The sequence below is a fragment of the Budorcas taxicolor genome, chromosome 18 (genome assembly GCF_023091745.1).
Source record: "Budorcas taxicolor isolate Tak-1 chromosome 18, Takin1.1, whole genome shotgun sequence".
NCBI lineage: Eukaryota > Metazoa > Chordata > Mammalia > Artiodactyla > Bovidae > Budorcas > Budorcas taxicolor.
In genome coordinates this window covers 41,417,124-41,433,904 of record NC_068927.1, presented here as the reverse complement: position 1 = coordinate 41,433,904, position 16,781 = coordinate 41,417,124, and the positions used below count along the sequence as shown (strand labels likewise).

General features: G+C 38.6%; 1 protein-coding gene across 1 annotated transcript in view; it reads right to left on the bottom strand.

Moving 5' to 3' along the window:
• Nucleotides 1-16,781, bottom strand: part of HYDIN (HYDIN axonemal central pair apparatus protein) — a 317,377-nt gene that overhangs the window by 215,945 nt on the left and 84,651 nt on the right.

Below are 16,781 nucleotides of genomic sequence, written 5' to 3'. Positions count from 1 at the left end.
CACCAAATCACTGAGGTGACTATTTTCTCCGTTCTACCAAGAAGGGTATGTAGTGAGGACCAACCATCCTACATACAGAAGAGAAGTTAAATTTCTCATATATAAAAGATACCTTAGAACATTCAGGTTCAGTTCAGTTCAGTTCAGTTCAGTTGCTCAGTCGTGTCTGACTCTTTGCAACCCCATGAACTGCAGCACGCCAGGCCTCCCTGTCTATCACCAAGTCCTGGAGTCTACCCAAACCCATGTCCATTGTGTTGGTGATGCCATCCAACCATCTCATCATCTGTCGTCGCCATCTCCTCCTACCCTCAATCTTTCCTAGCATCAGGGTCTGGCACAAAGACAGAAATATAGATCAATGGAACAAAATAGAAAGCCCAGAGATAAATCCACACACATATGGACACCTTATCTTTGACAAAGGAGGCAAGAATATACAATGGAGTAAAGACAATCTCTTTAACAAGTGGTGGTGGGAAAACTGAATACAACCACTTGTAAAAGAATGAAACTAGATCACTTTCTAACACCACATACAAAAATAAACTCAAAATGGATTAAAGATCTAAATGTAAGACCAGAAACTATAAAACTCCTAGAGGAGAACATAGGCAAAACACTCTCCGACATAAATCACAGCAGGATCCTCTATGATCCACCTCCCAGAATTCTGGAAATAAAAGCAAAAATAAACAAATGGGATCTAGTTAAAATTCAAAGCTTCTGCACAACAAAGGAAAATATAAGCAAGGTGAAAAGACAGCCTTCTGAATGGGAGAAAATAATAGCAAATGAAGCAACTGACAAACAACTAATCTCAAAAATATGCAAGCAACTTATGCAGCTCAATTCCAGAAAAATAAACGACCCAATCAAAAAATGGGCCAAAGAACTAAATTGACATTTCTCCAAAGAAGACATACGGATGGCTAACAAACACATGAAAAGATGCTCAACATCACATTATCAGAGAAATGCAAATCAAAACCACAATGAGGTACCACTTCACACCAGTCAGAATGTCTGCAATCCAAAAGTCTGCAAGCAATAAATGCTGGAGAGGGTGTGGAGAAAAGGGAACCCTCCTATACTGTTGGTGGGAATGCAAACTAGTACAGCCACTATGGAGAACAGTGTGGAGATTCCTTAAAAAATTGCAAATAGAACTGCCTTATGACCCAGCAATCCCACTGCTGGGCATACACACCGAGGAAACCAGAACTGAAAGAGACACATGTACCCCAATGTTCATCGTAGCAGTTTATAATAGCCAGGACATGGAAACAACCTAGAGGTCCATCAGCAGATGAATGGATAAGAAAGCTGTGGTACATATACACAATGGAGTATTACTCAGCCATTAAAAAGAATACATTTGAATCAGTTCTAATGAGATGGATGAAACTGGAGCCGATTATACAGAGTGAAGTAAGCCAGAAAGAAAAACACCAATATAGTAACTAACACATATATATGGAATTTAGAAAGATGGTAATGATGACCCTGTATGCGAGACAGCAAAAGAGACACAGATGTGTAGAGTGGACTTTTGGACTCAGAAGGAGAGGGAGAGGGTGGGATGATTTGGGAGAGTGGCATTGTAACATGTATACTATCATGTAAGAAATGAATCGCCAGTCTATGTCCGATGCAGGATACAGCATGCTTGGGGCTGGTGCACGGGGATGACCCAGAGGGATGTTATGGGGAGGGAGGTGGGAGGGGGGTTCATGTTTGGGAAGGCATGTACACCCATGGTGAATTCATGTCAATGTATGGCAAAACCAATACAGTACTGTAAAGTAAAATAAAGTAAAAATAAAAATTAAAAAAAAATAGTAAAAATGAAATGTTAAAAAATATATATATCTATATTTTCTTGTTCTTTTATTCTTTTAGTTGCTCTGAGATTGTGTGCATGTGAGAGAGAGACTGAGGAAGTTAATCTAAATTACCCAGCTCACCGCAATTGGAAGTATAATGCCAGAACAAAAGGATGCACATTTGATAGTTTGACAGCTATGGCTATATTATCTTCCAGAATGGTTGCATTAATTTACACATAAACATCAATAGTATTAACAGTGTTGAATAGTTTCTGTCTCTCCATGTTCTCCCTCAAAAATCAATGCTCTAAATATTTGATAATTTAATAGGTTCTCCTTATACCATTATAATCTCAAGCTATTTAAGGAAAAACTATGTATTTGCTCTGCGTGTAACATTTTAAACATCTGAGATAATTTTGATGCTACATTAGATGTAATTTTCAGTATTGCAGCAAATACATTTTGAACAACCAAGTGATATTACTGGTTATTAACTAAATGTCATCATTATAACTCCTTGTGATATTTTATGTTGCACTGTCTTCTATTGCTACTTAGGTTCTGTATCTTTAGTACCTTCTCTCCCTGACTATCCTTTTAAAAACAAGGATTTTTGTCTCTGAGCTTCCCAGGTGGCACAGTGGTAAAGAATCCTCCTGCCAATGCAGGAGCCACAGGAGACACGGGTTCCATCCCTGGGTCAGGAAGACCCCCTAGAGAAGGAAATGGAAACCCACTCCAGTATTCTTGCCTGGGAAATCCCATGGACAGAAGAGTCTGGAGGGCTACAGTCCATGGGGTCGCAAGGAGTCAGACACAACTAAGCATACACACAGGCACACACACACTCGTCTCTGTCCCCTCTAGCGCTTGGCAACACAGTGGTCATCAGGCAAGGACTGCTTTGATTACAACAAACAAGAGCAACCTTTGTAATGTTTGGGACAGTTGATTTATTCAAAGGGTTCCCCCAATCCATGGGATCCCTGGAAGTACAGATCAGGTGCTAGCTTGACAACACTCAAGAACATCATTAAAATTTTCAGAGAGCCCAAACGTTATTACCCTACTTCAGTATTTTAGAGTTTTAATCTTCAAACCTGTTGTGAAGGCAGTGATTCATACTCCCTGGTCAAGAGAAAAGTATTTTGACAGAGATCCAACTTTCAGAATGGCAAAGAAAGAGAATTGCAAATGTACTGTGGAATAAACTGCAAGCCTATTCATTATTGTCAGGCTTAAAGCTTTCGCAATCTGTTACATTGTCTGCCTTCCTTAAAAAAAAAAAAAAAAAAAAAGAGGAGAGGTATTATAATAAAGCATGAGCCAATGTTTCTTTGGGAATTATTAATTACTTCAAAGGTAACTGTCTTATTTGTAACTAGCCATTTCCCTAACCCAGAGCAGAACAGGAGTAAAGTAATACCCAGACTTGCATTTGCAGGGGTTAATTTAAATTTTAGTGTTACATTACAAATGCTACATTTCCACAAGATTTTCAAAGCAGGGATTTTTCTTGTTTTGGCAAAAGGCAGCAAGGTTGAAAAGCCTGCAGGAACTAGAAAGCTCTAAGGATAGATTCCGTAACAGAAGATCAAACTATTACAATATTTTTAAAATAGGGAAGCTTCTCATTTATGATTATAGTGTCCTGGTTTCACAGGTAAGAAGCACGGAGATGTGCTGTAAAACCTCTTTCCCTGCCCTAAAATCTGTGAATGTACTAGACTACATTGTATCAAAGACCAGAAAATGTAACCATGGGCTTTCAAAAACCTGCCATCTAAGATATACTAGATGTTCAATATGATACTTGAGCTCCATTCTTGCGCAATGAGACAAGAAAAAGGGGGAAAATGTATAAATAGAAAGAACAAACCGTCATTACTCACATTTTAGGATGATCTTATCTGAAAAATCCTAAAGAATCTATAAACATTTTTTAAAATTAATAAGACACAGTAAGATTGATGGTTATTAAATTAAAATACAAAAATCAACTGCATTTCTATAGAGGGCAACAGTCAAAAATTAACTTTCAAGATATTGTTTAAAATAGCAACAAAAATATAAAGTACCTAGGAATAAATCTAATAAAATATACATAAGACCTTCAAGGAACAAATTATAAAACTTTACTGAAAGATATTAAGAAAGATCTAAATAAATGGAGAACTAGGTTATGTTTTGAAGAGAAGACTCAATGTTATAAAACTGTCAAATTTTCTCCAACTGATCTAAATCTATAATTTTAATGTGCTACTAAACAAAATGCCAGCAGGTATAATTTGATGGTTCTTTATAAAATTTAAGTGTAAAAATTAAAGGGCCAATATTAACCAAGACATTTCTAAAGAAACACCAAGTAAGGGGACTTGCCCTTTCATATACTAAAATCTATTATAAATACATTGTAATTAAGAGACTGTGGTATTGGGCAAAAAGTGCAAAATAACTGAGGCGACAGAATACAAAACAGAATAAATGCACACATATATGTAAACTTGACTTTTGACACAGCAGCTGCTGAGAATCAGTAGGAAAGATGGACTCCATAGTATAAAGAGCTAAAACAACTGGGCACCAACACAGGGTCTGTGGTAGGCCAAATAATGGCCCCAAAGATAACCACGTCCTAATTCCTGGAACCTATAAATATTACCTCCTACCACAAAAGGGTGAATACTCTTACATGACAAAAGACGTGATTAAGAATTTTGAGATGGGGATATTATCCTGGATTATCTTGACTGTGTGTATGCTCAGTCACTTACGCATGGCCAACTCTTTGCGACCCCATGGACTGTAACCCACCAGGGTCAGTCAGTCCATGGAATTTTAAAGACAAGAATACTGGTTGTTATTTCCTCCTTCAGAGAATCTTCCCAACCCAGGGATCAAACTTGTGTCTACTGTGCATCCTGTATTGGCAGGTGGATTCTTTACCACTGAGCCACCTAGGAAGTCTCTATCTTGATTATCATAGCTTAGAGTTGTCTTGAAATCAAGTCATAGTAGCCTTTCAATTTTATTCTTCTATCCCAAAGTTGTTTTGGTACAATTCTAAATTCTTTGCATTTCCATATGAATTTGAGAATAAGTTTGTCAATTTCTATCAAAAAAAAAAAAAAAGCAACTTGGATCTTAATTTGAATTGTATTGAATCCATAAATGAATTTTGGAGAAAAATGACATCTTAGTATTTCATTTACCTATATTAACAAGGTACAGTTCTTCAATCAATTTTGTCTTTAATTTCTCTCAGCAATGTTTTATAGTTTTCCACATCTTTTGTCAAGTTTATCTTTAAGTAATTTGTATTTCTTAATGCTTTTGTAAGTAATATTGCTTTTTTTTAAAATTCAATTTCCCATTGTTCTCTGTCTAGAAACACAATTGATTTCTCTCTATATAAATCATTTCCTGCAACTTTGCTACACACTTACTTTTTAGTCCACAATAAAACAGATGCTTTCTAGCACCATCTCCAGATTTTGATGCAATAAAACATAGATGAAACCCAAGAACCCACATTTTTAATGAGCAGCCAGTGACTCAATGCAGATTCTCTAAGAACGCTACCCCAAGAAATATATAAACACTGTTAACTACATTAACTTCTGACACGAGGGCAGAGAAAGCTGACTCAGCACATCCTTTCACTTTAAATACAAAAAGAACTTATTAAAAGTATGACAGACATGTAGCTTTAATACTTATCCAAGTCTAAAAAAAAGAAAGAAGAATTCATCAGGTGCTAGAAATAAAAAATTCATGTGCCAAGCAGGAGACCTGGGTTTGATCCCTGGGTTAGGAAGATCCCCTGGAAAAGGAATGGTAACCCACTTCAGTATTCTTGCCTGGGAAATCCCACAGACAGAGGAGCCTGGCAGGCTACAGTTTATGGGGTCATCAAAGAGTCGGACATGACTTAGTGACCAATTTTCATTTTCACTTTCAGAAATTAAAAAAAGAACTCAGAGATTTGTGAAGTATATACAATCTTATGATGTAATGGCTTCAGTTTAACTACTCTCCAGAAACAGGGCATATGGCTATGCTCCTATCTGGGAATGAGGAACTGAACTTAGATTCTGCATAAGTCCAGGATCTTGGAAAGGATGCCTCTTTCCAAAAAGGGAACTAGAAAAATTCTACCTATAGGGCTAGGGAGGCAGTGATGAAGCCTGTCTTCTACCCTGCACTCTGAATAAGGGAAAGACACCCCTGCTAGAAATCAAAGTCTCATGTATAGGTACAGGATCCAAATCTACACTTTATTATAGATGAAAGGACTGATGCTGAAGCTGAAATTCTAATACTTCGGCCACTGGATGTGAAGAACTGATTCATTTGAAAAGACCCTGATGATGGGAAAGATTGAAGGTGGGAGGAGAAGGGGACAACAGAGGATGAGATGATTGGATGGCAACACCAACTCGATGGACATAAGTTTGAGTAACCCTCAGAGTTGGTGATGGACAGGGAAGCCTGGCGTGCTGCAGTCCATGGGGTAGCAAAGAGTTGGACATGACTGACCAACTGAACTGAACTGATAGGTGAAAGATTGAGTGCAGAAGGAGAAGAGGGCATCAGAGGATGAGATGGCTGGATGGCATCACCAATGCAATGGACATGGACTTGGGCAAACTTCGGAAGATGGAGAGGGACAGAGGGGCCCGGTGTGCCATGGGGCTGCAGAGTTGGACACAGCTGGGCAACCAAACAGCAACATAAGTGAAAGAATTAGAAGCTGAGAAGATACAAGTTGCAAGGTCTTGAAGAAATAAAAAATTGTTCTGAAGGACCATTCATGATCTTGTACTTATGCTGTGCTAAGTTTGTTTGGGTTGCCATAATAAAATACCATAGACTATGAGGATTAAACAACAAACACTTATTTCTCACAGTTCTGGAGGCTGGGAAGTCCAAGATCAAGGTACTGGCAGATTCAGCGTATGGGGAGAGCTTGCTTCCTGGTTCACAGACACTATTTTCTCACTCACATGGAAGAAGGGACAAGGGAGCTTTATGGGGTCTCTTTTATAAGGAGCACTAACCACAGTCATGAAGAGTTTGCCCTCATGTCCTAATCACATCCAAAGGTACTACCCTCCAATTACCATCACATTGAGTACTATATTTCAAAATATGAATTTGGGAGTGAGGGGGTAGGGACACAAACATTCATTCCACAGCACATGCTAAAGATGAGCTAACAACACCTATGTTTCAAGTCATCTGAAGAATCAATTCAATATGAGGAAAATCAGTGGTTACCACAAACATGTAAATTTGTATTCCAAAAGTTTGAGATAATAGAAAAGTCTAACATGTGGCATTCTCAAAATCCTTAAAGATGTAGATGAAGAAATAGAAACCATGTGAAGGAGATTAATGAAAGTATTGAAACCAAATAGAACTTCTAAAACTGAAAAGCCAAACTGATGAAATACAAACTAAATAAATGGAGTAGAAACAGCTGAAGAGTCAACTGGAAGAAAAATCTTAGAGAAAACCCAGAATGTATCATACAAGGGAAAAATGTAAAGGAGGGACTTCCCTGATGATCCAGTGGTTAAAACTCTGTGCTTTCATTGCAGGGGGTGAAAAGAAAAAAAATATAAAGGAGAAATGAAAAGATTTTTTTGATTCCATGGGAAAGACATATATATATATAAAAGAATTTCCAGAAGGAGAAAACAGATGAGATGAAAACACTGAAGAAATAACTGCTGAGAATTTTCCAGAATTGATGAAAGGTACTTATATTAAAGAAGCATATCAAGTTTAAAGTGGGATAAATAAAGGTAAATCCATTTAGGTGAAATTGTAGAACACCAAAGCATAAAGTAATTCTTAATATTAATCTGATGAAAAAGAGATAACCAAAAGAAATGACAATTAGACTGCAGGAGATTTCTCATCTCAACAACTGAGTCCACTGTTCACCTCACAAGGAAGCAAGCAGCCACATGGAGAAGCCACAATAGGGCTTGCAGCAAACAGAACCTGGTGAGGGCCCTGCCAACAACTAGGATCAAGTGCTGGATATGGATGAGCTAAAAAATGCTATCAGCCTCTACTTTCAAGCTTGCCTAGTTGTCCTTATGTGGAGCAAATAGTGCTGCCCTTGCTGAATCCTAAATCACAGATCTATGAGCAAAATAAGTGATTGCTAGTTGTTTTAAACCACTAAATTGAGGGTAGTCTGTTATGTATCAAAAGATAAAAGAGCAAAGTGACTTAAGCAAATGAGGGTTTTTATTTTGCTCACATAGGACACTGGGACATATGGATTTGGGGGAGGATAGGATTTTAGGGGATTAGGACATGCTGCTGTTACTGATGATGATTAATAAGGATGAAAATAAAAATAAACATTGATTTGATGGTTACTTTCTCTTCATGTTCATGAACCATACAATTGTATTTACTATAGGTTTTTAATGGAGAAGGCAATGGCACCCCACTCCAGTACTCTTGCCTGGAAAATCCCATGGGTGGAGGAGCCTGGTAGGCTGCAGTCCATGGGGTCGCTGAGAGTTGGACATGACTCAGTGACTTCAATTTCACTTTTCACTTTCATGCATTGGAGAAGGAAATGGCAACCCACTCCAGTGTTCATAAGTTTCAATGTATAGTGTAGCTAGTTCTCCCACATTATTCTTGTAGAATTTTCTAGGCAATCAGGAATTTATTTCTTCCCTAAAGGAGTTTTAGAATGAACCTAATTTAAAAACAAAAACAACAACAAAAAAAACACCTTACTGATATTATCACTGGGATCACACTGCATTTACAGGGAGAACTGACTTATTTATAATTTTGATTTTCCTGATCAAAATCATGGGCATTTCTATTTGTTCAAGCTTTCTTAAATTTGGGTTAAGTATAAAAGATGATACTGGTATATTATTCTCCGTGTTTTTCTTTATGTTTGAAATATTTAATAGCTGAGAATGTAATTTAAAGTAGCTGATTAAGAAAATAATTTCACATTCATAGGAATAACGCACCTTATATTATCATCAGGGTGCAATCTGATGAGTTTTGAGAAAGCCACCTTACAACTATGTAGCATATCACTCATATGAAAGCGAAAGTGAAAGTGTTAGCCGCTCAGTCATGTTCGACTCTTTCACACCCCCCTGGACTATAGCCCACCAGGCTCCTCTATCCATGGGATTTTCCAGGCAAGAATACTGGAGTGAGTTGCCATTTCCTTCTCCAGGGGATCTTCCTGTCACAGGGTTCGAACCTATGCCTCCTGCATTGGCGGGTGGATTCCTTATCACTGAGCCACCAATACTCTGAAGAGCCCCAAACATTTTTAATGACTTGAGTAATTTTCACTGAGCCACCAATACTCTGAAGAGCCCCAAACATTTTTAATGACTTGAGTAATTTAACTTTCTTTTTCCTAAACCTCCATTCTTTAGTTTAATTAGGATAAACCTCAAAAGTCTCAAATTGTGCTAAAAACTCAGATGCTTCTCTTGAGATGCACAGAGTGAAAACGGACAATGAGGTTTCACTGTAATTGGGCCTTTCAAGGAAGTGGGTACTTCTGGAGTCACTTCCACCATGTTGCTTTTCTGAATTTGACTCTGAAGCACCCATTAACCATGTTCTCTAACAATATATTTCACAGTTTAAATCAGGAAGTATTACTTCCTTTGAAGTTCTCATATGGTGATTCAAACCAAATATGTGTGGTTTCCCTTTGAGTTTTTTTTTTAAGGGTAATCTTTAAATTAGGTACTTTCACATTCCACAGGAAAGTCAAGATGGATGAAAGATCAGCTTTGAGACCTAGATCAAACCACCAGCAAGTATTTATAAATATCTAATATACAGGTTTAACCACTTCTAAGAAAATCTGAAAATTTTAAATGAAAAAAATTCAGTATCAAATTAACTGAAAAGGTTTTAATGATCTTATATTTGCCATATTCAGGTCTGAGCCCTTCAGGGATTCCCTGCTCCCTGAGGATGAAGTCTGAGCTTCTTAGTTGGCCAGTCAAGGGCAGGCCTCTGAGAACTGGTTCCCACCTACTATACACCAGCCTACAGCTTCATTTCCGGCCCCTGCCTGTCCCCTCCCAAGTTTCAGTTTCTCTCTGATTCACGCCCTAAGAACTTACAATTCTTTGTCATTTCATGCTCGTCATATTTTTACATAGTGTTTCTCTGTGTTTTCACAAGTAGTTTCCCTGCCTGTCATGCCGAGGCCCTCCTTTTTTTTCCACTTGACTAACAAATATTTCAAGGGTCACTTTCTCTGGGACCTTCCATGCAAACTGCAAGACAGAGCGATTCTTTTCAATAATTTTCACTCATTCACTGTATGGCATTACATAACTGTTAGTTTCTATGTCAGTTCCCCCCACTCCATTCTATGCTTTCTGAGGGCAGGAGCTATGCTTTTGTGCATCTTTGTACTCATGCTGCCCAGTTATAGAAGCTTTCAAACGAAGAAAAAGTTGCAGCTGGAGATGGGGGTTAAATTTCACGCGTTCCAAGAGGCCTCCCTCAAGACCAATGACATCGGCCTTCCCTGCTACTTCCTGTCTCTGAACACACATTCACATAATGGAATACTTCACAACAATGAAGATGAAACGCAACTAGAGCTACAAGCAGCAATGTGGATGAGACACGTGGATTGATTCCAATTATGTACATTCCAAAAGCAGGCAGTACTAAATTGTAATATTTAGCTACCATACACAGGAATATAAACTATAAGTGAAAGCAAGGAGATAATGATTGTGAAGGAGAAAATGACGATTACGTAGAGGGAAGTTGGAGCGAAGGGAGTCTGACGGGGAAGGAACACACAGGAGCCTAATGAAGGTTCGAAATATTCTATTATTGATCTTGGTGGCAATTACATAATGTATGCTCTGTGACTATTTGTTACACTGTACTTGCATGTATATGAGTTCTCTAATGCTGCTACAACAAACTACCACAGACTTAGAGGCTTAACACATAAACTTCTTCTATTAAAAGTTTGGTAGGTCCAAATCCAAAATGGGTCTCACCTGGCTTAAAATCAAGGCGTTGGCAGGGCTGTGTTCCTCTCTAGAGGGTCTAAAAGAAAACAACTTTTCTTGCCTTACCTATTTCCTAGAGGCTGCCTGAATTCTTTGGCCTTTCTAGCTTCAAAGCCAGAAATGGCTGGTATAATCTTTCATGCAGGGCAACATTTTGACACTGAGCCTGATATTTCAGCCTCCCTCTTGAACATTTAAGGACCCTTGTGACTATTATTGATTGAGTCACCCAGGATATTTTCTGTACCTTAAGGTTAGCTCATTAGTAACCTAAATTCCATTTTCTACCTTAATTCCCCTTTGCCATGCAATGTAAAATATCCATAGATACTGGGGACATGGACATCTTGGGGAGGCCATTACTCTGGCTACCACAGCACACAATATGTACAGTTCTGAATCTGTGTTCTATTTCTCAGTGACAAAAGGTTAAAAGTAAAACTTGGTATATAAATTCAAAGAATTCCTATACATCCATGAAAAAGAATGACCCTTTTAAACTTGTTAGTGTTGTGGAATACTCTCTAAGAAGCATTTAAAAAGTAGTGTTAGAACTACTGTGTAAAGTATGCTGTCATTTCTGCAAAACAGTATGAGGAAAAGCATATCTGCATGTTTCTCCTTTTATGTGCTCAAACCACGTATGAAAACAAAATTAAAGCAAGGGAAGGAGCTTTTCTATTTGCCTAAGAAGTATTTCTCAGTGACCTAAAATCAGGAGGTTTCACCAACCCTTTGAAGATAATACTAAGGAATCAGTACCAGCCCTTGAAAAGACACACAGAATTGCATGGAATTTACAGAGAAGATAATATGGAATTACTATGCAAACAAAACCCTTTCCTGGCAATCATATCTTTAAATAAATCACTAACAAAATAAAAAAGAATGTCATGCAGATGGAAAATTACACCATTCACTTTACCCAGGATGTGAATTCTGTGGCAGAATTCAGGATTGCAAAGAAAACAATAGATAAATACAATTAGTTATGTAATGTTTGGGAACCTCCTGGAGAGCAGCCAGCCCCCTGGAATAAGGCCAAGCACGACGACATCCCAGGGGAGCCATCGATGGGAGGGAGATCCCAGCACCTGTGATGTGGGGGCCACTGGACCATTTCCAGCCTATGTCTGCACACTGATGTACCAACATTTCCTCCAGATCCACTAAGAGGTCTGGGGTAGATGATGCTGCTCTGAAGCGTGGAAACAGGTCAGTCCAGAAATTTGTAGCATTCTACATTAATCCTAGTGCTGTCTTGAGAATCCTGCGTCCATGCGCAAGGGAGAGATCCGGTCAAACTAGGATTCATTCACTCATTCATTCATTTTTTCTCACTTACCTGCTCATTCATTTAATCAGTATTTACTGAGTGGCTTTATCTTTCAAGTACTAACAGTGTAAGACACAAAATTTTTTAAAATGGGTAAAACTATACTGTTTTGCTTAGGAATGAAAACATAGGTGGTAATACACGAAAACAAGAAAATGACTATCATAAAAGTCAAGGTGATGGCTACATCCAGGGGAGGTGAGGGAAATATCATCAGGAAAGGACACACACCTCGGGTAAGTGGAAAATGGCACAGTCTTGGGTTGGGCAGCCCACATTCTAAACTGCCTGACCCCTCTACACAAAGAGAAGAGTGACTGTATAGATATGGACTGGAAACATGCTGGCAATAACAGAATGGTGGGATTTTTGCACTTGGGGATACTAATGATTGTGCACTCTTATTACTCTCCCTCCAAGTTTAAAATCACCACCACAGCCATATTCCTGGGAGACCTACAAAGAGGTAAGTAGCACAAGCTATCCTGAAAACTAAGCCCATTTTCTTATTCTTATATACAAATAGACAATCACAGACCAGAAAACACTGGAAGGAGTCCTATGAATGCAAGATACAAGCTACCTGGATTTTTCTGACTAATAAATGTCAGAAATGTACTTCTCTAGGGATCCTTATTTAATAGCTTTAAATGGTGTTTAATATCATTTACTATTCATGTTTGAGGATTGAAATCTTGTTCTTTGACAAAAGATGATCAATTCTGTATGTTTACCTTTGGAACATTAAAATTTCCAAAAGAATAAAATGAAAAAGATGGAAGAAAGTATGTTAAAAAAAATTCCCAGAGCTGAAGTAACATACAAGTAATCAGACTTGGCCCATAGAAAGCTGAGGAGAATGAACTAGAAAAACTCACTCTTGGACATACCTTCACAACATTTCAGATCCCAAATACAGAAAGAAAACCCTTGAAAATATGAGAGAGAAATACCAGGCCACCTATAAAAGAATGAGAACTGAGTGACTTCAAGCTTCTGAATTTTTATAATAAATTTGGCACAAGGTCTTCAAAGTTCTGAGGAGAAATTATTTTGAACCTAGAATTCTATAGTCAGCTGAACTATCAAGTGGGTGCATGCGTGCATGCTAAGCCGCTATAGTTGTGTCCGACTCTTTGCAACCCTATGGACCATAGCCTGCCAGGCTCCTCTGTCCATAGGATTCTCCAGGCAAGAATACTGGAGTGGTTTGCTGCCCTCCTCCAGGGGATCTTCCTGACCCAGGGATTGAACCCGTGTTTCTTAAGTCTCCTGCACTGGCAGACAGGTTCTTTATCTGTAGCACAACCTGAAAAGCCCATCAAGTGGGTATGGAGGGAGAATAAGACATTTTCTTGCATGCAAGGATCAAAGTTTCCCATCTAGGTACCCCTTCTGAGGAAATTACTTGAGTAAAATGAGAGTCAAAAGATATAATGGAATGCACATGGAAATAAAAAAAAAAACAACTCCTGCATATAAACTGTGCAGGAAGTAAATGATCTAAGTTAGAACAGAGAGCTGATGGGCTCTGAGGAAATATCTTCAAGGAGAAGAAGAGCATGAACCCTAAATTTAGATACAAATTTTAAAAATGAGGAATTAGAAACCACAGGGGAAAAAATACCAAAAAGTGTATGGAAGAGTCAATTCAATTATGAAGTGAGTTAAAATGAGATATAGTTGTGAGAAGGTGGTGGACAGTCAAGAAAGAGAATCTACAAGATTCAGACCTTAGGGACATTCTTTGAGTGACTTAAGGTCAGAACACTCAACCAATAGAGGATAAAATGTAATCCCAGAGTACAGTTTGGCCCCCCAGTGTATAAAATTTATGTAGACAAAACAGACTTGACTGTGGTTATCAACCATGACAACACAAAAGCAGAACAGCTCACAGAAGAGGGAGAATTATAGTGGGCAGACAGCTCATGCAAGGATATTGTAGGGCTGATGGACACAAATTTATGGTTTTAAACATATAAGTAAAGGCTATTTAAGACCATAAACCTCATAAAATAAAATAAATATAATAAAAGTAATTGAGTTACCAGGGATTAAGGTGTGGGATAGAACTGTCTGCAAAGGGGGGCATGAGGAAATTTTACTGGGTGGTGGAGATATTCTATGCTTGCTTTTGGTGGTGACTACATCACTGTTTACATTTGCCAAAGTTCACAGAACTGTATATCCAAAAAGCGTGAATTTTACTGCATGTAAATTATAATCTATTAAGTCCAGGAAGGGGTAGAGAAGATAGAAGTGAACTAAATCTTCATTTTTTATATTGAGGACTCAAAAGTAGTATGTGAAGTTGATAAATCAACAAATAACCATATAAGCAGGAAACAGCTAAAAGTACTTCTTGGAAAGCAGTACTGAAGAAATAAGACTATTATTTAGCTTTATAATCTTACTAAATGTATTTTTACTTATTTATTGATATCAGCTTTTTTAAAGTTCTGAAACATTTTTAAAATACATAAAACTCTCCTTAGTAGTACAAAGAACTTCTATATATTCCTTTGCTCTCAATAATCTCCTTTGTAGCAAAAGATCCAACCCAGGCTTACATGTTGCACCCAGATGGCATCATGTTTTGTCCTTCAACTTGGGTTAGTCTGAGGCTTCCTTGTGATTAGACCCAAGTAAGTATTTAACATCACTGAAGAGATGCTGTGTTTCCACAGCATCCTAGCAGGTGCTATATGAGGTTGATATGCTCTATTACTGCTGGTATTAACTAAGATGACATCTACCATTCCATTCCAATAACAAAGGGCTCATCTTAGGCTTCCTCCTTCCCATATCTCTATTTCCCTTCTCTGAGTGAAAATTACTAGCTCTTGTTATCCTCAATATACTTACTTTTTTGCTTAATTCTTCTATATGTATCCAATCTCCTGAAGCCATCAGGTTGCCACCCTACCAGTACACCCTCTTTGTGGCTCTGGCCACTGCCAGGCTACCTTCCCATCTCACTTGGCATGCATTATTCTGATAAAAACTTAAAAAGGAAAAAAATTAACTATCCAATTACTATAAAAAGAATAAAACATAACATTGTGAGAATTTGTGTCAGTAATATTCTTACTCTAGGACTTCCCTGAAGCTCAGATAGTAAAGAATCTGCCTGCAATGCAGGAGACCTGGGTTCAATCCCTGGGTCAAGCAGATCCTCTGGAGAAGGATGTGGCAACCCACCCCAGCATTCTTGCCTGGAGAATCCCATACACAGAGCAGTCTGGAGGGCTACATTTCATGGGGTCACAAAGAGTCAGATATGACTGAGCAACTAATACTATTACTACTGAGCAAATACTACTGTTACTACTAATATTCTTCAGTTCAGTCACTCAGTCATGTCCAACTCTGTGCGACCCCATAGACAGGCTTCCCTATCCATCACCAACTCCTGGAGTTTGCTCAAACTCAGGCTCAACAAGTTGGTGATGCCATCCAATCATCTCACCCTCTGTCATCCCCTTCTCTCCTGTCCTCAATCTTTCCCAGCATCAGGGTCTTTTCAAATGAGTTAGTTCTTTGCATCAGGTGGCCAAAGTATTGGAGCTTCAATCTCAGCATCAGTCCTTCCAATGAATATTCAGGACAGATTTCCTTTAGGGTTGACTGGTTTGCTCTCCTTGCAGTCCAAGGGATTCTCAAGAGTCTCCTTCAACAACACAGTTCAAAACCATCAATTCTTCAGTGCTCAGCTTTTGTTATGGTCCAACTCTCACATCCATGCATGACTACTGGAAAAACCATAGCCTTGACCAGACAGACCTTTGTTGGCAAAGAAATGTCTCTGCTTTTGAATATGCTGTCTAGGTTGGTCATAGCTTTTCTTCCAACGAGGAAGCATCTTTTAATTCCATGGCTGCAGTCACCATCTGCAGTGATTTTGGAGCCCCCCAAAATAAAGTTTCTCACTGTTTCCACTGTTTCCCCATCTATTTCCCATGAAATGATGGGACCAGATGCCATGATCTTCGTTTACTGAATGTTGAGCTTTAAGCCAACTTTTTCACTCTCCTCTTTCACTTTCATCAAGAGGCTCTTTAGTTCCTCTTTGCTTTCTGCCCTAAGGGTGGTGTCATCTGCATATCTGAGGTTACTGATATTCTCCTGGCAATCTTGAGTCCAGCTTGTGCTTCATCCAGCCCAGCATTTCTCATGATGTACTTTGCGTATAAGTTAAATAAACAAGGTGACAATATACAGCCTTGACGTACTCCTTTCCCAATTTGGACCAATCCACTGTTCCATGTCCGGTTCTAACTGTTGCTTCTTGACCTGCATACAGATTTCTCAGGAGGCAGGTAAGGTGTTCTGGTATTCCCATCTCTTGAAGAATTTTCCAATTTGTTGTGATCCACACAATGAAAGGCTTTAGCAAACCCCATGGATGGAGGAGCTTGGTAGGCTGCAGTCCATGGGGTCGCGAAGTCAGACACAACTGAGCAACTTCACTTTCACTTTTCACTTTCATGCATTGGAGAAGGAAATGGCAACCCACTCCAGTGTTCTTGCCTGGAGAATCCCAGGGAC